The sequence below is a fragment of the Benincasa hispida genome, chromosome 11 (assembly GCF_027475165.1).
Source record: "Benincasa hispida cultivar pf3 chromosome 11, pf3_genome.v1.1, whole genome shotgun sequence".
In the NCBI taxonomy this organism is placed as follows: Eukaryota; Viridiplantae; Streptophyta; class Magnoliopsida; order Cucurbitales; family Cucurbitaceae; genus Benincasa; species Benincasa hispida.
In genome coordinates, this window is record NC_143488.1 from 70,761,761 (window position 1) to 70,789,402 (window position 27,642).

General features: G+C 34.4%; 1 long non-coding RNA gene across 1 annotated transcript; it reads left to right on the forward strand.

Annotated features, from left to right (window-relative positions):
* Positions 1-2,140: 2,140 nt before the first annotated feature.
* On the forward strand, positions 2,141-4,458 carry LOC150032857 (uncharacterized). Its single transcript, XR_016524395.1, has 2 exons — positions 2,141-2,414; positions 2,793-4,458. It is a non-coding gene; the product is annotated as an uncharacterized LOC150032857 (long non-coding RNA).
* The last annotated feature ends 23,184 nt before the right edge of the window (positions 4,459-27,642 follow it).

Consider the following 27,642-nt stretch of genomic DNA (forward strand, 5'->3'; position numbering starts at 1 on the left):
TTTATTTATTTGCAGTTATTTACGTTTTTTACCCTAGGGTTTAGAGCAGTGCGATATATAAACTCTCTAACCTAGAGACGTCGTTCTTGATGTGATTCTAAAAACATTCTCTCGAAATAATATTGTTCTCCCTCTGCCCGTGGACGTAGCTAACACACTGTTAGTGAACCACGTATATCTATGTGTCAATTTTTCCTTACTGTACGTTCCTTTTTATGTTCTTTAATTGTCGATTTCGCAACAGGAATATACAAGAGGAGGAGTATGATTTCCTTCCATATTTTGAAGAAGACGATGAAAATGAGCCGACCAGGGATGAAATGGGTGAAGGTTTTCCCATTCCAGTGCCACCTCATTCGACTGATCGATCATCATCTGAAGGTTCATCCAGCGATTTGGAGAACGAAATTGGCCCAAGAGGAACTCGAAGTCTACGGGAACTTAATGAGGTAAATGAAAATCAAAATGACATAATTCTAAGAAGGATGCAAGCAATGGATGGGAGTTGACCAAGCTTCCAAAAGGGCACAAACCGATCGGAGTGAAGTGGGTATACAAGACAAAGAGAAAAGTAAATGACGATGTTGAGAGGCACAAGGCGAGACTAGTGGTGAAAGGGTATAGCCAACAACATGGCATCAACTATGATGAGGTATTTGCTCCTATTGTTCACCTTGAAACTATTCGTTTGATTATTGCTTTGGCAGCCCATAATCATTGGAAGATACATCAAATAGATGTCAAATTGGCATTCTTGAACGGAATTCTTGAGGAAGAGGTCTATGTAGAACAACCATTGGGTTATGAAGTCAAGGGTGAAGAAGATAAAGTGCTTCAATTGAAGAAGGCACTTTATGATTTAAAGCAAGCACCAAGAGCATGGAATTCGAAGATTGACAAGTACTTTCAAGAGAAGAAGTATATGAAGTGTCTTTATGAGCATGCCCTCTACATCAAAATGCAAGGTGAAAGCATACTAATCATTTGTTTATATGTTGATGATTTAGTATTTACCAGAAACAATCCTAGCATGTTTGATGAGTTTAAAAGAGAGATGGCAAAGGAGTTTGAAATGCGGACATTGGTCTCATGAGTTACTATCTTGGGATCGAGGTCAAACAAGGTGAAGACAGGATTTTTATATCCCAAGAGGGCTATGATAAAGAAGTGCTCAAGAAGTGCAATATGAATGATGCTAATCCAGTTGGAACACCGATGGAATGTGGAGTCAAAATCACCAAGCAAGATGGAGGAGAGAAGGTAAATTCTACATATTTCAAAAACTTGGTTGGAAGTTTGAGATACTTGACATGTAAAAGACCGGATATTCTTTATTTGGTTGGAATTATTAGTCGATTTATGGAGGAATCGACAGCAACACATTGCAAAATGGCAAAAAGGATACTTCGCTACATCAAAGGGACGATTGGGTATGGTCGTTCCTATGTCTCTTCTAGCAATTTTGATATTATTGATTATTATGAGAGTGATTGGAGTAGTGATTTGAATGATCAAAAGAGCACTACGAGGTTTGTGTTTTTTATTGGTGAAACGGCATTCACATGGATGTCAAAAAAGTAACCCATAGTCACATTATCAACATGCGAGGCAGAGTACGTCGCAGCAACTTCATGTGTATGTCATGCAATTTGGCTAATAAACTTAGTGAAGTAGTTGAAGTTTCAAATGGAAGGTCCAATGGAGATTTTTGTGGACAACAAATCGGCCATTGCCTTAGCCAAAAATCCGGTATTTCATGGGAGGAGCAAGCACATTGATACCCAATTTCACTACATTCCGGATTACATTACGAAGAAAGAAGTGGAACTCAAATATATCAAGTCACAAAACCAAGCGGCGGACATTTTCACAAAGCCCCTCAAGTTGGAGACTTTTATCAAAATGAGGAGTTTACTTAGTGTAACAAATCAAGTTTAGGGGGATGTTGAAACGTTTGTCATTATTAAACTTTATTTGTGGCATTTAGTGTGACTTTTGGGTTTTGTAACTTTTAGTTTTTTGTAACCAATAGTGATTTTTAAGTTATAGGAGTTATGTGAGTTATGAGATTTTGTAACCATTGGCATTCCTATGATTATGTTTGTAAGCCTATATAAACGCATGCTTAGTTGAATAGAATATATATCTCTCATTTTTCATATTTGTCCTCCACGTTTTTTTTTTCTAACACTCTCTTTTCCTTCTTCTTCGAGTTCAACTAGGTTTTGTGCATACTCTTCTCCTTCGGCTATGATTGGGTTTTGTCCAGGCACTCTTCTCCTTCTTTCGAGCTTGCTTGTGAACTGATCCATCGACTGGTTTCAGCTTCAAAATTTCAACTTTTTTTTATTCCACTGTGATGTGCATCGATTTGACATTTGTGAGCATTGTCACCGGTTCAAACAATTCATGAGGTAAATACTGGTTTTTCTTTTTTATCACTTTTGCAAATTTACAACTGGATTTTTTAGATTTTTGGTTCAATTTCAAATTTCTTCTAAGTAACGCTATTTATGATAAAAACCCCCCAAATTTTCATGTATCTGAGATTGTTTCGATAAATTTGTACTGAAGTTTGGAAATTTTATGTTGTTTGTTGTGATGTGCTAAGCATAAATCTGAAATTCTAAATAATAGTTTGGTGTGTTCGGCTAGGCATAAATCGAAAGTTCTAAATAATCGAATTTATTGATATTTGGAAATTGAATATTGTTCTGCAAGTTTCAACTTTAAATAACAATAACGATATGAGAGCTTCTATTTTACTTAATATAAACCTGTTTTTTTTTTAGGGGTAATGGCTTGGCTTTTTCAAGAGGGTTCTTGTATCCTAGTATAAATGTATTTTAGCTGCTATATGTTGAAATGATGTGGTTTTCATGTACTTTTATCGTTACTTGTGTTGTCCTACTTTTTGTAGTACGCACTTGTATGTTGGTTTTTTCCAGAGGGTTCTTGAATTGTTACTAATGTAGTTTTATTGTACTGTTGTATTGTTTTTTATGTGGTTCTTCTTGTTTTTTGTCATTAGTTTTTACTCCTATGTGGTTTTGTTTTTTTAGTTTGGGCCTTATTTTTGCCAATGTCGTCTATGATCTCTTACTTCTTTTTCTCCTTGTTCCATATCAAATTAATGGTGGGGTATAGTTGAATGAATGCCTAAATACCCAATGTCATAATTGAACTAATTACTCGTGAATATGAAGTTTAACTAGTGTCTCAAAACATATTATGTGTATTTGTTATATTTACAAAGTGGTAAAATCCATTTTAACTAGATTGTTGAGTATTGGTTGAATTATGTTGAGCTCTGTTTCATTTTCTTTCCATATTTATATTTGGAAAGTACTTTGAGAATGGTATGAACTTATGTATAATACTCAACATTACTTCTCAATCAAGTAATTTCAAGTAAAATTGTTGGTTTTAACGGTGAGTGCAGTTTTTTGTCGTTGCCATAACAATTAATTGAATGAAAAATTGTGGTTGAATTTGTTTATGTATTTGCTGATTAACTTTTTTCCTCTTTTGGTTGTTCTGGTCCTTGGCTAATGATAACTTGTAGAAATACAAGTTATTTATGCCGTTTTATTTAGATTATGCGACAAAAAGGAAAAGTTGCGTTGACGGTATAGAAATTGGCTTAGAAATACGAAAATTGTTAAGTGTCGTGAACACACCCGTTAACCCCATTGCGATGGCGAAATGGAATGTCCAAGTCTTTGTTTTGCAGGAAATGGGTCACCGTATGCGATAACCGCTTGAGGACAAAAATGAACAACGCATCCACACAGCATGCGGCAATCATTCAAGAACAAAGAAAGAACAACGCAATTGCACCGCATGAAACGATCGATCGCAGACTCAAACGATCAATGCAATTACACCGCATGCGGCGATCGATCGAAGATGAGAAGAGCAACGCATTCGCAGGGACTTCTGACAAGTCTACAGCTTTTCTGTTGTACGATTCTGACAAATTGATCGTGGAGCAGAGCGGACATTTCCACTATGCCATAGCAGGAATTATCAGATTTTCAAAGTGGGACCACCAATACAGAAGGAGCCAAGATCTATAAATAGCTTCATCAAATTCAATGAAAAGTAAGTTGGTCTGAAGAGACAATCCAGAGAAAATCCGGGAGAACGACGAGACAAGACTGAAAGGTAAGTCTCTGAGCAAGAAATTATTTCCATCCTCGAAGAAGAAGCTCTGTGCAAGAGGTCACTTCTACCTGGAAAGCAAGCCTGAGAGGGAAGCTTTCCACTCCATTTCTTCCACACGCCGGCAAGCACAACGTCTCCGATCGGGACCTGTGTCAAGACATTGACACTCTTTTCGTATTTCTTCTTATTTTCCAATTCATCTACTGTGTTCATCTATCTTTAATCTTTCATTCACCATCTGTAACAAACGATAATCTTTAGATTTAAATATCATTATTGTAATCATTGTCATTTCTCTGTTCTTTTCCATATATTCATCATCCATTTTCTCCATCATATGTAACTAATCCTCTGGGTAGAAGGGGAAGATTAAGCGAGTGAGTTAATCCTTGTTAAGAAAATCAGCTAAGTTTAGCTAAGGCATGCTCGATGGCATCTTCACCTGTGAGAGCAAAAGTGAAGATGTTATTCCGCCTATCGAAAGAAGGTTGGAAGAATGCGTTAACTAAAGCGAGAAGTATTTCCAGAGATGGAAACAACCTTACGTTCATTACGTTCATCCCTGTTTCACCATAAACATATGGGAACGCGGCCAATCACTGAAAGGTGTAAGCCAAGGGAAAGCAGAACCTTAGTTGCGTCCTCAACAAGATTGACGAACTTGCGATGTCCTTTCCCTCAACCCATTCTCTTTCTGATTCATTTCACAAGACTTGCCACCACATTCATTAGATTCTTTTGCACAACTTCACGGTCAGTCCTCACCCTGTATTATTAATAATTTATTCATTTATTTTATCATCGAAATTTATTTTGCAGCACTTTATTTTATCACTGCAATTTACTTTATCGCATTTTACTTACCATCGTATTTTATTCTTTACCGCAATTTACTTTTCATCGCAATTTACTTTTACCGCATTTTACTTTTCGCAAAACCAATTCATTATTCTTTATGTTAAACCAATCGCATATATCACATTAGTATTGCATTAATCACAACTATTCCCATGTTCGACTTCAGATCACTCTGAAAAACTTGCGTTAGAATTATACTTGATTCCAGTGCAAAAAAATTTGTGACATGCACTAAACAAACGCATACTACGAAGTATATCAGCATCATCGCTATACATTAGAATGTAATATCACATATTATCATAAGTCATGGCGCATAAGCAATCATTCAATTTTTAAATCTTTACAGATAATAATCTTTTGGATGTGTGTACAAAAGATTTGATAATGACTTGAGGTGCTTTCTTTTTCTTATAGTATAGTGATGCATTTTTGTGTTAGTTGATATATATTTATTTAATAACTCATTATTGAAGAAAGCAAGCTGGTTCTAGTAAAATTAAATAAACAAATAAAGATTTGGTAGAGTTTCTTTAAAAAATTTCCTCATTTTGTGCCATCCATTTTTATTATTGCAATTTGCTAATTGTTAATGAAAGTAATTCTTAGCCCGTCCTTTTCTTTATTTGTCAGTTCTTGGTTTTCTAATGCAATCACAAGACATGATTCCCTCGGATTATTTTTATGCAATTAGTTACATACTGGATTGTTCAAGTTACAAATATTTTGTGATCTTGCTTGTTTTCTTGCAAATAAATTATATTTTTCCACAACATATTAAGAAGTAAAAGTGTACCAAAAATTTCAGTGCATAGAACATATAATTTAGGGGTGTTCAAAATACACGATGATCCGAAAAAACCGATCAATTCAATCCAACCCATGCGATTTTGGTTGGGTTATCAACTCATTTGAATTGGGTTGGGTTCAAATAAATGAAAACTTTATAGGTTAGGTTGGTTCATGGTTCACCTAATATAACCCAAACCAACCCGAATTTATTATTAACTTTAAAATATATTTTTTATTACTTATAACATAATTATTTATACATATATTTATTTTAATTTTATTTAATTCCAATATTTTTTTAATAATTTATTCTTCAACAACTCTTAAAAGTAGTTTCTTTGTACTCTAGAAAAAAAAATCACTATATAAATTATTGAGTTGTTAATCTTAATTCAATATATGAAAATAATTAAATTAGATTTTTACATATTTACATTTTGCTACTTTTTAGAACAAAATTTTAAATAAATGGCCCAATTAACCCGAACCAACTCAACCTAAATATTTCATGGTTGGGTTCATTTTTTAATAAGAATTATTTGGGTTGAAAAAATTTACAACTCGAACAATTGAATTGGATCTAAAAAATCTTTCGACCCAACCCATGAATACCCCTAATATAATTAATAAGTAAAAGCTTAATGTCCTACAATTTGCCTCATTTGTGATTTTGTTAGACAACCTTACTAATCTCAATAATGTGAATGTTTGAACTGTTGGTCGATTTCTTGTATGAAAACTTCCTTCATAAGCTCCCCAACTTATCATTTCCTTGCTATATTGTATTTTATATTTATTCTGCTCACTGATACTTCTCCATAAGGATTATATGAACTGAATCATGTCTTGCATTTTCTTCTTATTCAAGTTTTAAATGTTATTTTGATGATAGATTTATGTTTTCATAAAAAAAAAAATAGTATTGTCTACGTGTTTCCTTTCTTTGTTTTCTCTAGTTTTGAATGTGCTTCTATTACTTGACTTTGTCACTTAAAATGCCTTTGAACTTTAGTGTTATGTCTAATAAGTGAATTCATTTCAAGCCAGGTAACTTTATTTTTTTATATTTTTTTATTTTTTTTATTTTTTTTATTTTATTTATTTTATTTTATTTTATTTTATTTTATTTTATTTTATTTTATTTTATTTTATTTTATTTTTACTTTTTTGCAATATGTATGTCTATAGTCCTCTAAATCTTGAAGAACAACCTAGGTATGTTGACATGCATGGATCAAAAAATTATTAGTTGTTTAGGTTGTATTTGTACTATACTTCCGTTGATTTTTCTTACATGTAGTTTTCTTATTAAATTGTTTCATGTATTTTGCTTATTAAATTGTTTTGCGATTGTTGGGCCTACTTCTAGGAATTAATAAGAATTTTAGCCCAAATGATGAAATAAATGTAAAGCCTTTTGCTGATCCAAATCGAGAGCCCAATTCTTTTGTCCCAAAAATTTTTGGTTGGTAGAAAACTTGGTTATTATGTGCCCACGATTTTTCAGCTGATACCTTACACGTGGTCTTTCCCACTGCCCTTTGTTTGATGAAAAATGAAAGAATGACTTTCTTTCTGATGGGTGATTAATGCAAAATTAACTTTTCTTTCTCTCTCTTGCTCTCTGATTCCCTCGTTCTTCGTCTTCTGTGTTCTTTTACTTTCTTCTAACCCTAATGCTTCCTTGTTTGATCTGTGCGACTACTATGAGTATACGATGGAGGAGTCTTGCAATCGTGTAGACGATGGCAAAAGAAAAAGGTAAATGAACATGTAATCGTGTAGACAATGGAAGAAGGAGAAGGTAAACAATCAGTCGTTCTTCTAGACGATATGAAGAAAAATTATAAACGATTGTGCAATCTTGTAGACAATGAGAAGAAAGGGAAGGAATGCTCAGTGATATATGTGGTTCGGCTATTAAAGCCTACGTCTACGGGAAGGAGAGAGTTTTATTGAAGCTAAGTCATAGATTCTTTTTATTTTACAGATCTTTCAAGTTCTTCTTGAAGCTATGTATGTTGTTGTATCTAAAATTTGTAAATGATGAGTATTTATACTAATTTCTGATACAAGTAGCGACAAAACTAACTGTAAAGATTAAAGAAATGTGAAATAGCTTCTTGAATATTGAATGTATGAGCTTATAATCTTCAAATCTCCACCTTAAGCTCAACATGCAACCTCTTCTCCTTCTGGATTTAACATGTCTTCACCCTTTTTCAGGAAGCAGAAACCCTATTTGACCAAGACAGTTAGCAAGCTTGAGTTTACTCACAGGTTTGGTAAGCATGTCGGCTGCGTTCTCAGTGGTATGAACTTTTAGCACCTTGACTTCTCTTTTCTCTATTCTGTCTCTGACAAAGTGATACTTGATATCTATATGTTTGGTCCTTGAATGATATTGGGGGTTTTTGGAAAGGTAAATGGCATTTTGGTTATCACAATAGATTTTAACTACTGTTTGATTAATACCAAAGTCCTTCATCAATCTTTTTAACCACAGTGATTTCTTTATTGCTTCTGATAAATCCATGTACTCTGCTTCTGTGGTTGACAATGTTGTGATTGACTGTAAATTTGCTTTCCAACACAACAAGTTAGGACCAAATAAGAATAGATAACCTGTTAGAGATCTCCTTTTGTCTTGGTCACCTGCAAAATTTGAATCAACATATCCATATAGCTCTAAATTTGATTCATTAGTACCTTGATATGTTAATTTCGACTGTTTAGACCAAATTAGATATCTTAAAATCTATTTTGTTGCTTCCCAATGTCTTTTTACAGGGTTAGACATGTATCTACTGACTAAACTAGTGTTGTATGATAAGTCTGGTCTAGTAGATATCATTAAGTACATTAGACTCCGTACTGCTTGATTATATGGAATTGACTGCATTTGAGTCAAATATTCTATGTTTGTTTCTTTTGGTGAGTTTTCAGAGGAAAGTTTAAAGTGTATAGCAATAGGTATGGTGACTGGTTTTGCATTTGTCATATTGAATCTGTTGATTACTTTTTCACAGTAGCTTAGTTGACTTATGGTTAGGGTTGAGGAAGTTTTGTCCCTTTGTATTTCTATCCCAAGGATCTTTCTAGACTGACCCAAGTCCTTCGTGTCAAATTCTCTCTTTAGGAGATTTTTGACCTGAATTAAATCCTCCTTAGATTTTCCTGCTAGTAACATATCATCTACATAGAGTAATAAGTAGACTTTATCCTTATAGGTAGTAGAATTAATATAAGAACAAATATCATATGAACTTCTTTGAAATCCAATACTCTCTATGTAGTCAATAAACTTTTTGTTCCAGCATCTAGGAGATTGTTTTAGACCATATATTGATTTATTTAGGAGACAATACAGGTCTTCCTTATCTTTTTCCTCAAACCCTTTAGATTGAACCATATAGATAACCTCATCTAAGTTTCCATGTAGAAAGGCAGTTTTAACATCTAGTTGATCTAGTTCTAGATTATACTGAGCAACTAGAGATAAAAGTAGCCTAATAGAGGTTTGATTCATTACTGGTGAAAAAATTTCAGTATAGTCTATTCCTTCTCTCTGAGTAAACCTTTTAGCCACTAACCTTGCCTTGTACCTAGGCTTTTCTTCTTTGGTAGAACCTTCCTTTAGTTTATATATCCATTTAAAGGCTATAGGTTTACAACCTTTAGGAAGAGAAGCTAGGGTCCAGGTATTATTGACAGTGAGTGACTCCATCTCTTCACACATGGCTTGAATCCAAGACCTAGCATTGGGGCAGTTCATTGCCTCTTCAAAAGTGGCTAGTTCTTGATCATTAGGAGCTATTGTGGCATTTAGAACTAGGTTCATATAGTTAGTTTCAGTATACCTACCTAGAGGAACTATCATTCTTATTTGTCTATCCCTAGCCAAGGAGTACTGACTTAAATCAGGTACAACTTCAGTAATCCCAGTGTTCTCATTTGAGGCATCCTCTTCTTCTTCTTCTAATTCTATAGGAAAGTTTTGGTTAGTGAAAGAAACTTTAGGTGACTCCACCTCAATCCTAGTAGTATTAGGGCAGTTAGGAACTTCATAGGATGTCTTTTCTTTTTGCATAAACATTTCTTTTTCTTTGAAAGTGACATCTCTACTTATAATAAACCTCTTTTCAATAGGATTCCACATTTTAAATCATTTTACTCCCTCAGAAAACCCTACAAACATACACTTTACTACCCTAGATTTTAATTTTCCCTGATTTTGATGAATATAACCAACAAATCCAAATACCCTTAGGTTTTCTAGGTTAGGTGGATGTATGGCCATTTTTCTTCAGGAGTCAAAAAATTTAGGGAGGAATGTGGACACTTATTTAAGGTGTACACAGTGTAGCTTGCAGCCTCAGCCCAGTATTTTTCACTTAGTATTGCATCTGATAGGAGACATCTAACTCTTTCCATGACTGCTCTATTTAGTCTTTCAGCTACTCCATTTTGTTAAGGAGTGAATCTAACTGTCCTATGCCTAGTAATTTCTGTTTCTTTACATAATTTATTAAACTCTTCACTACAAAATTCCAGTCCATTATTAGTTCTTAGGTATTTAATTTTTTTAGAAGTTTGTTTCTCTATCATGAGTTTCCATTCCTTAAACTTATCAAACACTTGGTCTTTAGTTTTAAGGAAGTAAACCCAACTTTTCCTAAAGACGTCATTAATAAAAGAAAGTAAATACTTTGAGCCACTTAGGCTAGGTGTAGGAGCTGGACCCTATAGGTCAGAGTGTACATAGTCTAGGATAGACTTTGTGGTATGTTGTGCTTTAGTGAAACTTTGCCTTATGGCTTTCCCTACAACACAATGTTCACAAAAGGTTAGATCATTTAAGAGACCTTTAGGGAGAATTCCTTGATTAGATAGGACTTCTAGGCCTTTAGCACTTATGTGAGATAACCTTTTATACCATACATTAGCCTCTGTGATCTCATTTGTGGTGGCAACATAAGCCCCTGTCATCATTTCAACTCCTTTGACCACAAATAAGTCATTTATCTTTTCCCCAATTAATATTACTTTAGAGTCCTTTAGCACCTCTAGTGTTCCTCCTTTACCCCTGTATTCACACCCTATAGCATCTAACATACCTAAGGAGATTATATTTCTCTTAAGTAGTGGAACATATCTCACATTCTTAAGAAGTTTGATGGTTCCATCCTTAAGTTTCATGGAAACAGAGCCACTGCCTTCTATTTTACAACCTTGGTTGTTTCCCATATAAACCATTTCTCCTTTTATTTCCTTAAAGGTGTTAAATCAAGGTTTTATTGAGGTTATATGGTAGGTGCATCCGGAATCTAGAACCCAATCATGTTTTCCTAGAGGGTTTACATGATTAGATTTGTCTAAAGTTGAGGCTAAAGCATCTGAGTAGATGAAGGAACCTTCTACAACAAATGCTTCGGGTTGTTTGCCTTTTGAATCCCTCTCTTTCTTTTGATTCTTTCTCTTTAAGATAAAATAGTCTTTTATTAGATGTCCCTTTTTCTTACAGTATTTGCATTTTATTTTCTGTTTTGATTTATTTTCTTCTGGGTTATGAGGTTTTCTGTCTTTAGAATGGTTTTGCTTGACATTTCCTTTTACAAATAGACCTTCACCACTAGGTTTATCCTTTTTATCAATCTGTAGCTCAAGCTCTCTAGTTCTTAGGGCTGAGATTATATTATCTGTGCTTATACTATCCCTTCTATATTTTAGAGCATTCTTAGTTTCTTAATACGGTTCAGGCAAAGAGTTTAAAAGCACATAGGCTTCATTTTCATCACCAAGTTTTTCTCTTAGAGTTTTAAATTCAGTAACTATCTTCTTGAACTCATCTAAGTTATCATTTAGAGTTTTAGATGAATCCATTTTAAATGTGAAGAATTTCTCCCTAAGATACATTTTGTTATGAAGGTCTTTAGTAGCATACAACTCTTCTAGCTTAGTCCATATTCTATATGAAGTTTCTTGATCTAAAACTTGTTTAAGAACACTGTCACTAAGATTAAGAACCAACGTACCGTAGGTTGCCAGCTCCCAGTCTTCCTTTTCTTGGCCTGTCAGAGTGGCAGGGAGTGTTGATGGATCAAGAAGGGCTCTGTGGGCTTTCTGCTGGCCAAGTATCATCTTGATCTTGGCCTTCCACAGTCCAAAGTCTCCTTTGCCATCGAATTTCTCTGCCTCGAACCTTGTTACTGACATTTTGGATGAAAAACTTGTGTCTTGATTCTCCAAGAATTGAGATCTTGAATGTCTATTGCTCTGATACCACTTTGTTGGGCCTACTTCTATGAATTATTGAGAATTTTAGCCCAAATGATGAAATAAATGTGAGGCCTGATCCAAACCAAGAGCCCAGTTCTTTTGCCCTAAAAATTTTTGGTTGGTAGAAAACTTGGCTATTATGTGCCCACGATTTTCCAGCTGATGCCTTACACGTGGTCTTTCCCACTGCTCTTTGTTTGATGAAAAATGAAAGAATGACTTTCTTTCTGATGGGTGATTAATGCAAAATTAATTTTTCTTTCTCTCTCTTGCTCTCTGATTCTCTCGTTCTCCGCCTTCTGTGTTTTTTTTACTTTCTTCTAACCCTAGTGCTTCCTTGTTTGATCTGTGTGACTGCTATGAGTATACGATGGAGGAGTCTCGTAATCGTGTAAACGATGGCAGAAGGAAAAGGTAAACGAACATGCAATCGTGTAGACAATGGAAGAAGGAGAAGGTAAACGATCAGTCGTTCTTCTAGATGATATGAAGAAAAATGGTAAACGGTCATGCAATCTTGTAGACGATGAGAAGAAAGGGAAGGAATGCTCAACGATATATGTGGTTCGGCTATTAAAGCCTACATCCACAGGAAGGAGAGAGTTTTATTGAAGCTAAGTCACAGATTCTTTTTCTTTTACCGATCTTTCAAGTTCTTCTTGAAGCTATGTATGTTGTTGTATCTAAAATTTGTAAATGATGAGTATTTATACTAATTTCTAATACAAAAAGTTACAATAAATAACTGTGAAGATTAAAGAAATATGAAATAGCTTCTTGAATGGTGAATGTATGAGCTTATAATCTTCAGTGATACTTGATGAAACATTGAATGTGGTTTGTATTGATAGTATTGGATAAACAATTGTCTATTGTCTTAGTTGTTTCTTTAGGTTGAATATTGTTGATTGATGATTTTGCATGAGGTACATTTATTAGATGATTTTTCAGTCAATCTGAATTATGAACTCTAGATATTATAAATATTGGTCTGGCAAATGAGAGTATGTTGTGCAGATGCATATAGGAGTATTCATCAATATCTTGATTTGTTGGAAGTTCCTGGCATCTAGGGAGGTAAGAATATGAAGTTTTATCCCATTGATTCATGGTAATTAGTTTCTCTTTTTCCAGTTATTCAGACTTCTCCTTTCTTTTTCTTGTCTGAATGAGATGATATCCTTCCGATTGATGCAATATTTTTTGGGATTTTGTTAGTTGTTATCTTTGGCCTTATTTACGGCTCTAGGACTTGGGCATTTCTTTTTGTGTTTTATTTTTGTTATGTGTAGTTGCTTTGTTTTTTTAAATTACCGTGATTGTGCTTTTAGCTTAGTATATAAGCTGACTATTGGCACCATTTCCTTTTCCTTTCTTTGTTGGTCTCTAAAAATCACAAAAATTAATATATATATATATATATATATATATATAGATGTCCTACAGTTTTCAAATTGAAGAATAGACGTTATTAATTGTGTTACAGGGATGGTTGTCCCAATTTTCTTGTTCTTGTTCATAGATTTTCCTAGCTTCATTGTTGGGTGGAGGCTATCAGTTATTGCCATTGAACTGTCATGACTATTGCTTTATTTGTGACTATTGCTATCTAAATCCTCTCAAGCGAGCTCAAGCCAGGTTACATTCTTGTTGGATTTTATTGATTGTATATTATATATATTCAATATGTTAATTACATGAGTTTTCTTCTTATATCTTTTCTGTGGTCTCTTTTGTTTCCACATTTCTTACAGGTTTTTAGAGACTAGAAAGTGCTCGACGGCCTATTTTGTTTATCTTTTTTTTTTCAATTGAACAACCATTAAAAGAGCATGTTTGAGAATTTATGCATCCATAACCTGGCCACATCAACAGGCTAGCCACCTTTAGTGATGCTTTTGATTCATCTGTTGCGATGGCATTTCAATTCATTAATGTTGACGAATTCATTTTGCAAAATTCAAGTTCAACTCATTTTATTTGAGGTTTGTTTCTATTCTTGTGGAGTAATGGAAGTTGGCATTCTACATGGAATATTGAGTTAAAAAGTGATTTTCAAACCCTCGAAATAAGAGGGAAAATGCAGCTACTTTCAGTTACTTAATCCAAGTGCACAATAGATTTATGCATTTCTTGCTCTCTCTCATTTCTTGGATTTGAAATTTATTTGTCTGTGTTATTAAAACCTTAACAATCACTATTTTGGGCTCTTTTCTATCTACTCTCTTCAGGTGGGTGTCCATTATGCAGTGCAACATGATCATGTAAAATGAAATCTTTATTTTATAGCAGGTTCAGTTATGCTATAAAATATTATTCTAGAAAACATCATTGTAGGCATATTATCTTAATTCCACATTGTACTTTTCTCTGTTTATCCATCGGATGTTTTCATTTCTTTTCAGCATAATTAGGGCGTGGAGTTGCTTTTCAAATTGTTGAAATTTGTTACATCTGTTTTAGGCTCCTGAAGATTGTGCATCTGTTTTCCCATAATCTTTACACCATCTAATCCTAGGAAAAAGTGGGAGTGGGAGAAATTTTAAAAGAATTGTTGACTCAAGGAAATGGAGAAGCCATTTTGATCTCATGAACTCTGACCATGATATTTTGTTTTTTATAGTGTCTGAGCTAAATTATGTAAGAAAAAGTACTTAATACATGTGAGTTAAGTATTTATTTAGTTGATTCGCTAATCTATTTTTAGAGTTAAATTATAATAATTTATAAAGTTATTTTGTTTTTATTTTTTATTAGGTGATTAAAATGACAACAAATATTGGAACGGCATATATTTATGGGAGAATGTTAGTACCACTATCATTTAAACATCTCTTTTGATTGTAACAATTATTTTTGGAATTATATATGACCCGTATTTATTTAGATTGTGAATTTGTAACTTGTTTATAATTATAATCATAATTATCTTTCTTCGTCTAGACAATAATATGGACAAGTAACTTCAATCAATCAATCAATAAATAAATAAATATATATGTGTGTATAATTTTTTAGAATATAATTTGATTTTTTTTTTTTTTTTGCGAAATATATTTAAATACATTAGAAGTTTGTAGACAAATAATCTTATATTCTAAAAAAATTTGAAGCAAATTGTACAAATGTTTCAATAGCAATAAAATATTAATAAAAATACAATATCATTAAAAGGTACTATTAAATATTAATTATCACTTTTTTTTACTATCACAGAAAATGCTATAGAAAGTTTTTATAACATTGAAATTATATACAATAGAACATTGGATTATTCTTTATAACTTTTTTCTGTTACGGTAAAAGAAAATGTTATTCAAATATTAAGGACTTTCAATAACATATTCAAAAATGCTATAAAAAGTCTTTTGTAGTGTTTTAAATCGCTTTAAAATCTTTTGATAGCATTTTTTTACACTATGGAATGTTTTATAACATAACACTAAAGCTATCGATTATCAACTTTTTATAGCATTATTTATAGTCGTACAAAAAAGGTGTGAAAGGTTGAGGACTTTCAATAACATCAGCTACGACATCATCTTTAAAATGTTATGGAAACCCTTTTATAACATTTTTACAATGCTACTAAAAACGCTATTAAATGTCTTTTATAGCATTTTTTTGCTGCTATAAAAGACTTTCTATAGCATTTTTTCTCACGCTATGAAAAATTTTCATAACATTAAATTTGGGCTATTGAAAATGGACATTTTATAGCAGCGAAAAAACACTATGGAAAGTCAGAGACTTTCAATAACATGGACTATGATTTCGAAAACGCTATGAAAAGTCTACGATGGCATTTTTTTTTAAAGCTATCGTAGGTGATATTTGTTGTAGTGAAGAAAATGTGTTTGCCTAAAGCACTAGGAGGCATACATTTCAAAGGCTTTAACCAAGCTCTAGTTGCAAAAAAAATATGGAGATTAATTGAAAACCCAAACTCATTAGTTGTTATTTCCTCAAAGGTATATACTTTGCTAATACACACATTATGAATGCGGAAATTGGAAAAAAAAAAAAAAAAAAAACCCTCATGCCTATGGAGAAACGTACTATGGGTAGAGAACTACTCAAATATGGTTTGCGATTCAGAATAGGAAATGCTACTCTACCCAAATGTTCTTAGACCTTTGGATGCCAAGGCCTTACTCCTTTAAATCTATAAAGACTTGTCAAAATTTTCTATCTTCTAAGGTTGTAGATTTCATCAATCAAGAGGATTCCTAGAACCTTGATCTTCTCCATCAAACTTTATGAAAAGAAGATGTGGATTTAATCAAACCAATTTCTCTAAACAAGAAAATCCAAGACAAATTAATTTGGCACTACACAAAGAATTATATCTATACGGTTAAAAGTGGATATGAAGTTTTCCTACAATAGAATTTACTCAAGACCTCATCAAGTGAAAATGGATACGAGAAATGTTGGGAAAAAATCTGGAAACTTAAAATTCCTTCAAAAATCAAACATTTTGTTTGAAAATGTACCAAGGAAATCGTTTCAACTAGAATAAACGTTCAGAAGAAAGATTCGAACATCACTACCTTATGTCCTATTTGTGGAAAGAAAGAATAATCGACTAACCATATCTTCTTTAAATGCAAACGAGCAGAAATAATATGGCAACATCTTAGTCCAAACCAAAATTTCCAAACAGATTTCAATAATAATTTCAGTGATCAATGGACATTCTTATGTTCAAGTTTAACAAAGGAAGAATTAGAATTAGCTGCAATTATTGTTTGGTCCTTATGAAATGATAGAAATAGCATAGTACTAATTCCCCCGATTGCATCAAGATGTAACTGGATTCTAAGATATATGGATGAATTTCAAGCTTTAATAGATAGAATCCATACTCACCAATTAAAAGAATTTTGTCCCAGAGTTTAGCTCAAGCTTGGATCCCTCCACATCCGAATTTCTTCAAGCTAAATGTTGATGCAGCTTGGAAATCTTCCTCAAATTCTTTTGGCTTTGATGCTATAATCAGAGATCACCATGGTTATTTGAAAGCTATTGGAAGCTCATGATCTGACTGTAATTTCCCTCCCCCCTCTTGTCGAAGTTTATGCGATTCTTCAAGGCATGTGTCTAGCTTTCAAATTAAACTTCAAAAATCTAATTGTTGAAAGCGATTGCAAAGAGGCAATCTCCCTAGTGAAAAAAAAAAACATGTGATATCTGAAGGAAATGTGAGAGTGTGGCTGGAAGGCATATGGGATCTATCTCTACTTTTTGAAGATGTCTTTTTTACACAAATTTCGAGAAAAATAAATAAGCTTGCCGATCACGTTGCAAAAAATGCTAGAATAATGAAATATAATGTTGTATGGGTGAATGATTATCCTCTGTGGATTAAGAACCTAGCAGGTGTAGATTTTGTATCAAAGTGTGCCCTTTGAGGCTTAATAAACTTATCGTTACTAAAATAAATCATTCAAAATCAATATTGATGATATGAAAATTGCAATTAAAAGTACAAAATTAAATATTTATATTTTTGAGTGACTAAAAAAAGTGTGTTATGGAGTGATTTTGGACTTTACAAAAAATGATTTCAACAATTTTAAAATCATTCCCAAACATATACTTAGACTTGCAAAACAAATAAAAAATAAAAATGCTCCTATCGTTAGTATAGTGATCAATTTATTTAGAGTTTTCTTGGGTTTGAAAAGAACAAAGTTTAAAACAAATTATATAAATATCATCTTTTTTCATATAGATACTCTTATTTTGCTCTCATTTGTCTAATACCTACACCATTTTGTCCCAACAAAATATGAACCATAAATTCAAGTTAAAAGCATAAAATCTCACAAAACTCCAAAAATAAATATCTTCTTCTAAAACTTACTAAAACTATTAATAGCCAAATACAAAAAGAACATATTTGGCTGTTTACACACACTTAACTACTAACGTATAACCTAAAAGTAAGAGTGGATCAACGGTAAATGCATTTTTAACTTTTATTTATTTATTTATTTATTTATTTATCTATTTTTTATTTTTTAAGTAATGGTATTGATGCAACTTTTGAAAGATTATAGGTATTTATGCTACGAGGTATTGGTTTCTATTCATATAGAAATAATAAGAGTATTTTTTAACTTTTCTTTTATTTTAAGGGTATTTTTTTAAATTTTTAAATTTCAAGGTTATTTTTGGAAAAAAAAAACACTAACGTTTTCCATCCATAACTAACGGCAATGGTATTTTCGAATTCTTTTTGGAAGTTTAAGGGTATTTTTGAAACTTTTGAAAGTATAAGGGTACTTTTGACACAAAATACAAAGTTTAAGAGCATTTTGTATAATTTAGACAAGAAAAATTGACTCAAAGATCATCTTCCTACACACACGTTCAACTACTCTTAAGCTCGAAAAAATTTTCAATGAGACTACTAAATTATGACTATCTTTCAATAATGGTTAGATATAGATTCAAAAAACTATATTATCTAATAGAGTAGTCTCCTCGAATAATTTCTCTTAATGGTCTTATCGATATTTTTGTTTCATAATATATAGGGAGGGAGATTTGAACATCTGACTTAGAGATTGATAGTAGCCAATTCAACTATACTCATTTGGGCGGTTATATTGAGATTATTCAATTATGATATATTATTTATGGACGTGTCAAATTTTACATGAGAATTTTGTTAAAAATTAGTGAAAACTTATTTTGTGAGTTATTAATTAAATTAGTTTTTTCTTTAATTGAAGTTAATGGCTTTTATTTAGGTAATGCCTCCTAAATTGGACGATAGTAGCAAAAGATGCTATTTTTTTCTTACCGTAAAAAAAGTTGTCGACGTTTGCACCAGGGATAAGCCAATCGTCCTGTTAGAAGATCCAGCTCAACAACAGATAGAAGAAGCTGTTGACTGGGAGGAGAAAGATTTTCTATGTAAGAACTTTATTTTAAATAGTTTTACTACAAATCTGTATGACTATTACAGCACAATGAAGATAACAAAGGAGGTCTGGGATGCCCTGCAAAAGAAGTACGACACCGATGAGGCCGGGTCGAAGAAATATGTTATCAATCGTTATCTCAAGTTCCAAATGACAGATGAAAAATTTGTGGAGTCCCAGTCTCATGAAATGCAGAAGATAGCCCATGAAATAATAACTGAAGGTATGCCTCTAGACGAACAATTCCAAGTTGTTGTTATTATTGATAAATTACCCCCTTTGTGGAAAGATTTTAAGAATACGTTGGGGTATAAGACCAAGGATTTTTATTTGGAGAGTCTCATCACCCGGCTAAGGATTGAGGAGGAAGCCTGGAAGCAGGACCAAAGGGAGGAGGTGAATGCCGTACCTGAGAGATCTGCCTCTGTCGTGGTAAAACCTGACCAAAAATCAAAGAGGACAAAGAGAAAATGTTAGAATCGTAGTTCCAGCAACCAGAACCAACAAAAAAAAATAGAAACCCTTTCAGGATAAATGGTACAATTCCTTTGCTTTAATTGTAATAAACTTGGACACATGACTAGGAACTATAGGAATAGGCATCATCTTGCTGGTCAGGCGAACCTGACAGAAGAACTGTTAGTTTCCATGATCGCAGAAGTAAATGTGATCGATAGTTCTGAAGGATGGTGGATAGACACTGGCACTACGCCATGTCTGTCACGACTTTAGTCTCTTTAAAACTTATATTGAAACTAAGGATAAGAATATTCTGTCGAGGGATCACCACTCTACGAAAGTTGCTGGAACCAGCGAGGTGGAGCTGAAGTTTACCTCCGGGAACACCTTCAAGTTGAAAAACGTCTTGCACACTCCGGAGATAAGAAAGAACTTGGTCTCAGGCTATCTCCTCAACAAAGCCATATTTACTCAAACTATAGGGGCAGATTTATATACCCTTACAAAAAATAATGTGTTCGTAGGGAAAGGGTATGCAACTGAGGGAATGTTCATATTAAATTTAGACCTTAATAAAATGAAATCTTCTATGTATATGATGTGTTCTATGAATGTTTGACATGCTAGACTCTGTCATGTTAATAAGAAATTAATTAGTAACTGTTGGGGTTGATGCCCTAAAGTCTCGTGTCCTGTAGTTTGTAAATAGTTTGTATGAACGCTTGTGATGTATAATATATGATATTTACTTCACTTCTTGATTTTGCTTATCTGGATGTTTTATTTTCTTTACCACAAACCAATAAACTAAAATCTCTGGTTATCTTTATGTAACTTAAGTATGTATGTGGCGACATACAAGTGGATCATGTCTTAAGTAATAATCAAAATGGTCTATAATATATGGATATAGGAGGGAAACCTTATCCTGGTAACGCTACGGATGCAGCCCGCTTTGTGGAATAGTTACAAGTGTTGTGACTTGTCACAGATGGTCTAATCCTGATCATTCGTGTAGGGGACATGCGAGCGGGGACATCCTATATAAAGAGTTTGTATAAGACCTAACCACGAAGTGTTAACGTCTCGTTATATAACACCGTTCATGACAAAGATTTCACTTCACTAGGATGACTATAGGTAACATGACCTCAATCCTGGGTGAGTTGAGAACTTCTGCCATTGAGGGTGGTCCTTTGATTTGCATGGGTATGAGTGGTCAGGCCGCCGACTCAAACCTACTACTTTGGGAATTCATCTGATTTGGGAGCTGGGAACTTAACTATATAAGATGAAATTCACTCCTTCCCCAAAGCAGGGGTAAGTAGATAGATAACTCCCTTAAGGGCTGATTCTAGGGGTTGAACGATGTGGCACCACACACCTTCTCATGGCCCGAGAGGTGTTCACACATAGCTAAACTATGTCGTATTGTTTATTAGAGGGATTAGTGATACTTAAGAAGTGAGATGTAACTACAAGGGCAAAACGGTAAATTGGCCCAACTGTATTTACAAACATCTGTAAAGGGTTATCGTACTCATGATTGGTTATATCTGATGGACACAGAAATATATCTGTAGTAAGAAGAGTTCAATTGTCGGTCTTTAGTGGAATGCATGGCAGTTAACGAATGGTGGATCTCGTGGCTAAAGAGTTTAGTCAGCTATTCACGTACCGTTAGAGCTTTGAGTCATAGGTTCATAAGGTCCCCTTGGTAGCTTGGATAAAAGTTGAGAATCAGTTTTTGGGTTCGTTTGAAATGTTCAAATTGACAAGAGGGAGTTTGATTATATATGATATAATTGAACTGGTTAGTTATATATGATATGATTGACTAAATGTATGAAATACATTATTTTGGAGGAAATTAGATATAAATAAGATTTATATCAAGTAGAGGAGAAAACACTATAGTTGATATATGATATCAAACTATAGGTTAATAATATAATATGATTATATTTATTGTTTTATTAATTGGGCAGTTATGAGATAATTGGCCAGCGTTTTCTCCGAATTAGTGCATTAGTGGGAAGTTGAATTCAGTTCTAGTAACTAAAGAATAAAATGAAAATAGTTTTCATTTTTGCACGAGAGACGCATAATCGCTCACGATGTGTTAGCCTTCTATCGCTTAGTGTTTGATAGCCTATACGATGTGCCTGCTTACTAAACAATCGCACACCCTCATTTTCCTAAATGATCGCTCGCGATTTCTAAATGATCGCTTACCTTTTTGTAGACGATCGCTTAGCGCCTGAGCGTAACTAAACGATTGTTTACCTTTTCATAGACGATCACTTAGCTTTTACTACACGATCGTATACCCCGCACTAAACGATCAAGCACCCGACTATACGATAGTCTTCCCATTTTTCCACTTGCTTGATTGTAGTACATGATAGCCTTTCCTAATCTCCTCTACCAATTCCATCAAAGTCCACCCTTTGGATTCTCGCTCCGAGAATACTGAGGCCTCCGAGTGATGGTGTCGTCCCCGTTGTCTGTTGTTCGTGAGGTGCGTTCGTGTAGACGATCGTGGTATTGCTAGGCGATTACTTGCTGGACGAGAAAGAGCGAGAGGAGTTCGTTCACGGAGAGACCGAGTTTTGTGAAGAAAGTTTTCAACTGGTACGTTCTCTCGGTCTTTTGTTTTTAATCCTTTAAGCATGCCAGTAATTTAGTGTAATCAATGCATATTTGTATGTTTGAATGTATATGTGTAAATTCTATCACAATGAATTGGAAAAATCCGCTTCCGCTCATAGGTACTCTTGTATAAGAGTTCTTCCAATAACATGATTAGAATAGAAATGATACCTAAGTTATCCATGAATGAATTTGATAAATACGAGTATTGTAGTCAAGCTAAAATTACTAAAACTCTGCATAAATCTGTACTTAGGATTTCTGAGCCTCTAGATTTAATTCATTCTGATTTATGTGAATTTGATGGCATCTTGACTAGAAACAGTAAAAGATATTTTATTACTTTTATTAATGACTGTTCTGATTTTACTTTTGTATAGTTGCTGAAAAACAAAAGTGATGCGTTTGAAGCCTTTAAATTATTTGTATCTGAAGTAGAGAATCAAATTAATAGAAAGGTTAAAAGACTTCGAAGTGATAGGCGAACTGAGTATGACTCAAACAATTTTAATGAGTTCTTTGACTCACATGGAATAATACACGAAAAGACTACACCCTACTCTCCTGAAATGAACAGAAAAGCCGAAAGAAAAAATAGAACTTTAGCTGAGCTAGTAGTTGCTATTTTACTTAGTTCAGAAGCTGTGTCTTATTGGTGGGGTGAAATCATACTTACCATGTGTTATGTCCTAAATAGAATCCCAAAGTCTAAAAACACAACTTCACCCTACGAAATTCTCAAGAATAAAAAACCAAAGCTGTTATATTTTAGAAAATGGGGTTGTCTAGCCTATGTAAGGATTCCATACCCTAAAAGAAGAAAGCTAGCCAATAGAGCCTATGAGTGCGTCTTTATAGGTTATGTCATAAATAGTAAAGCCTATAGATTTTATGATATAGTAAACTAAGTTATCATTGAGTCAAGTGATCCAACTTCTTTGAGGAAAGATTTCCTTTTAAATTGAGAAATAGTAGGGGCTCAGGATCTAGTAGTCTAACCCTAGTTAGAAATCCTACCTCTACTGAGGAAACCGACCCAAACCTAAAAGAAGCTGATTTCATGTAGAAATGTATGTCATCTTAGGCCTTTTACTTAGAATTATGAAGGTTGTTAGGTGGAATATGCGTCGATCATGATAGGAATTCACAAGAATATGAGCTTGCTTCGATCAGCATGTCGAATCTCAGCTAACCCATTATTTTGCGATAATTATGCGTTCAATATTCTATTTTTGTAGCCAATGCAAGAAATGAATGCAAACGGGGAAACCGGACCATCGCATAGACGACCGCATGCGGAGAAACACTCCATCGTAAGGCAAATGCATCGATCAACGCATAGATGTTGCGGTAATTAGCCGTATGCGTCCATCGCATGGGAATTGCGCTCGTCAAGCGATTTCGGTTATCATGTAGTTGCGATATTAAGCGAATGCGGTCATTGAATGATTGTGGCTGTGCGACAACACAACTAATGGGATCAACGCAAGGTAGGTGGAATGAACGCATCAACGTATCTACCTCGAGAAAATCCAAAGATGATGTTGACATTTCACCCACCACGCCATTAGTGGTAGAGGTTCAGAAAGGACGAACACGTCGAACGTCAGACTCAGAGCAGGCCAATCAATGCTGTCAGTGACCCAAGCTCTATAAATAGAAGCCGATGAGCTGAAATTCATTTTATCCAAGGTTTTCGCCTGAGGTTTGCCTGGGGCGGATCCTTGTGATCTAGACAAAATGCGTGAGAAGACGCTGAGAGTTCTTCACCTCCTTCATCCATTCTAAGTGATGACCGGAGCTAGATCTCAAGAGAGTCAGCTCCTTCGCCCATCCATGGCACCACTGGCAGCCTTGACGCACATCCGCTAGAAGCAAAGCTTTGCTTCCAGCCGGTCATTTCTTTTTCCTTTCTTTTTCCTACATTGTATTGTATGAAATTTTGGAATTAAGAAATTAATAAAATTTGTTTTCAATGGACTTCTCTGTCTCCTTCAACTCCATCTCCATCTTTTTTGCTTAGCATCTTTACTTTCACTGCAACACTTAGTGGGATTACTTGGGTATTGCATACTTAGTCATGTGGATTAGGAATATAAAGCATGTAGCAACCCACTGAGAGGTGTGTGTTGCGCGAGTGTGTGAGTAACCTTACTTGCTTAGTGTGAAGCTGCTGCAACGCATGTCTATAGGCTAACACATTGCTTGTCTATGAGTGAAGTCAACAATAATCAACTGCCCAGAAGAGTAAATGGTTGGACGCATTAAGCAAGGTATATGTTGTTCACTAAGGATAGTAACAATCTTGTGTCAACCAAGTTCATGCATTTATCTTGTCTTATGTTGTGCCCAACACCCCTTTAGAGCTACTCGAGAGAGAGTCTAAAGAAAGAACATAATGACTCGAGAGAGTTAGGTTAGAATCTAGACTCGAGAGAGCGAGATTAGATCGATATAAGCAAGAGATAGGGACTTAGAGATAAGCTTTGTTTGTCAACACTGCATACATGCACCCTAGGAATAGAAATAATGATATGTGGTCGCCTTGTTTGTGTATCATCGCATAGACAAGAATTAGAGGCTTATGTGTAGGCCCTATAGACACCTCTGCACATACATCGCATGCGTTCTAGCATTAGAATTCATAGCATTCGCACCGAGAGGTGGTTTACTATTGTATGAGTGTTGCATGATCGCATTAGTTTGCGTTGACTAGGGTTGCCTTTGCGGTCACTCTTAAGGGTTGCAATAAAAACATCTTTGCATTTTATCTATTTCCCATACATTTATTTCATGTCAAGGTTTGTCGCATCTCTACCTTTCATGCATATTCTCATTGCGTTATCTGATAGATAGGAGTAGGAGTAGGATTAACATAGCAATATCCCCTCCATTATTTTATTCAAACTACCGCATGCACATCACTGTAAACATATAGCTACAAGTCCCTGTGTTTGACCTCAGATTACCCGAGAAACTTGCGTCCATGTTATACTTGGCGTGAATGCAAGAAAACTTGTGGCAGGACACATGGTCATCGCATACATTCGTTAGCGCATTTTTCATTCCAACGCATGACTATCAACGCATACCTTAGGAACATGCATCGCATACCGCATCCAAGAGAAGTTGGTTGTCGAGTAAAATTAACTTCCCATTTCCCATCATCAGAAGCAAAAGAGCTAGAACCGCCAAGGATTTCGGGGTTGACTTCTAGACCTATAATGTAGAAAAAGATCCCAAAGATCTAAAAGCTACCTTATTCTCTATAGATGCCAACTTATGGCAAGAAGCCATAAATGATGAAATGGACTCTTTTGAGTCAAATAGGACTTGACACTTAATAGATCTACCCCCAGGTTGCAAGGCAATAGGGTGTAAATGGATCTTAACGAAGAAACTTAGACCTGGTGGAACAGTTGACAAGTTTAAAGCCAAGTTAATGACAAAGGGCTTTAGACAAAGAGAAAACATAGACTTCATTGACACCTTCTTCCCTGACACTAAAATTACCTCAATCTATGTCTTATTCTCTCTCGTTTCCCTTTATAACCTCGTAGTACATCAGATGGATGTAAAGACCACCTTCCTAAACGGTAAACTTGAAGAAATGATTTAGATGGAACAACTTGAGGGTTTTATAGTCCATGGTCAAGAAAATAAGGTTTGTAAACTAGACAAATCTCTCTATGGTCTGAAAAAAGCTCCTAAGCAATGACATGAAAAGTTTGATAACCTAATCCTATCTAAAGGTTTCAAGGTTGATGAAAGTAACAAATGCATCTACCATAAGGTTGAAAATAATCTTTGCACTATCCTGTGACTATATGTAGATGATTTGTTAATCTTTGGGTCAAATTTGCATGTCATAAATGATGTGAAATCTATATTGAGTGCAAACTTCGACATGAAAGACTTAGGAGAGGCTAATGTAATCTTAGACATAAAAGTGACTAGGTCTGAAAAGGGAATTTCTTTGGATCAATCTCACTATGTAGAAAAGGTTCTAAAGAAATATAATTACTTTAAATGTAAACCAACTTGTACTCCTTATGACACTGGTGTTAAGTTGTTCAAGAACACTGGTGACAGTGTTAATCAATTTGAGTATGCGAGCATCATATGCAGTCTTAGATACGCTGCTGACTGCACTAGGCCTGACATAGCATATGTTGTCGGATTACTTTGTAGGTTTACAAGTAGACCTAGTAAAGAACATTGGAATGCTATAGAAAGGGTTATGAGGTACTTAAAGAAAATCCAAAACCTAGGATTACATTATCAGAAGTGTCCCGCTGTCTTGGAAGGGTTTAGCGATTCTGATTGGAACTCCCTCTCGGATGATTCAAAGGCTACAAGTGGATCTTTATAGTAGGCAGAGTTGTCTCGAGTCCAAGAAATAGACTATTTTAGCCCAATCTACGATGGAGTCAGAAATGATAGCACTAACGACAACTAGTGAAGAAGCAGGCTAGCTTAGAAGTCTGCAATAAGAGATTATCCTATGGGAAAAGCCGGTACCATCCATATTGATCCATCGCGATAATATTGCAGCAAGCACAAAAGTTCAGAACCATTATTACAATAGAAAGAGACGAAAAATACGTCGTACGCACAATATCATTAGAGAGTTTCTCACTACTGGTGCAGTTAGAACATATCATATACGGACTGATAAAAATTTGGCAGATCTTTTGATGAAAGGACTGGCCAGAGAGAAGGTTTTCAGAACCTCAAAAAGGATGGGACTCATGCCTATAGAAAGATGAATCATTGTGAGAAAAACCCAACCTATAGACTAAAGATCCCAAGAAACAGGTTCAACGGGTAATAACTTATCACAAGTGATATATAGTGAATCATGCTATAACAATCACGAAGTTCCATTCTTATGACTTAGAGTTTGAGCATGATATCCTGAAGCGTAAGAGAGGATGAGCTCAGTTCTTAATGAGATTTATACTTGATGTCAAGTGGGGTACCTAACTACAGGAGTACTCTAGATAGACTCATCTATGTGAATTGGAAGTGGGGGCCGCTTCCTATGGAGCTTTTTAGGCAAACTCTCTAGAGCATTCACTAAACCAGGATACACGTGCTAGGCCTTAAAGCTAATGACACTGTGTGTGAGATGTTGTTAGAGATAGAGTTAAAAACCAAGGGTTACTCTAGTATGTTATGAATCATCTAACTAAGTAAAGGTTCAAGTCATTAGACACCTTTGCCTACGCACAGTATTGTATAGATTGAAACTGCTCAATGGAAAATATTTTTTCGTATGGTTTTAAATTTTTAAGTGGGGGATTGTTGGTGAAAATTATGTTTTAAAAAGAAGTTGGATATTTAGAATCCCACAACTTTTATGAGGATTTTATTGAATCATACGGACTAAATTCTAATTATAAATTACAATGACTAAATTTTAACTTCCATCAAGCCATAGAAACGAAATTTGCAATTTAATTTTAAGATATCTGTCGAGTCCTATAAATTGAAATGA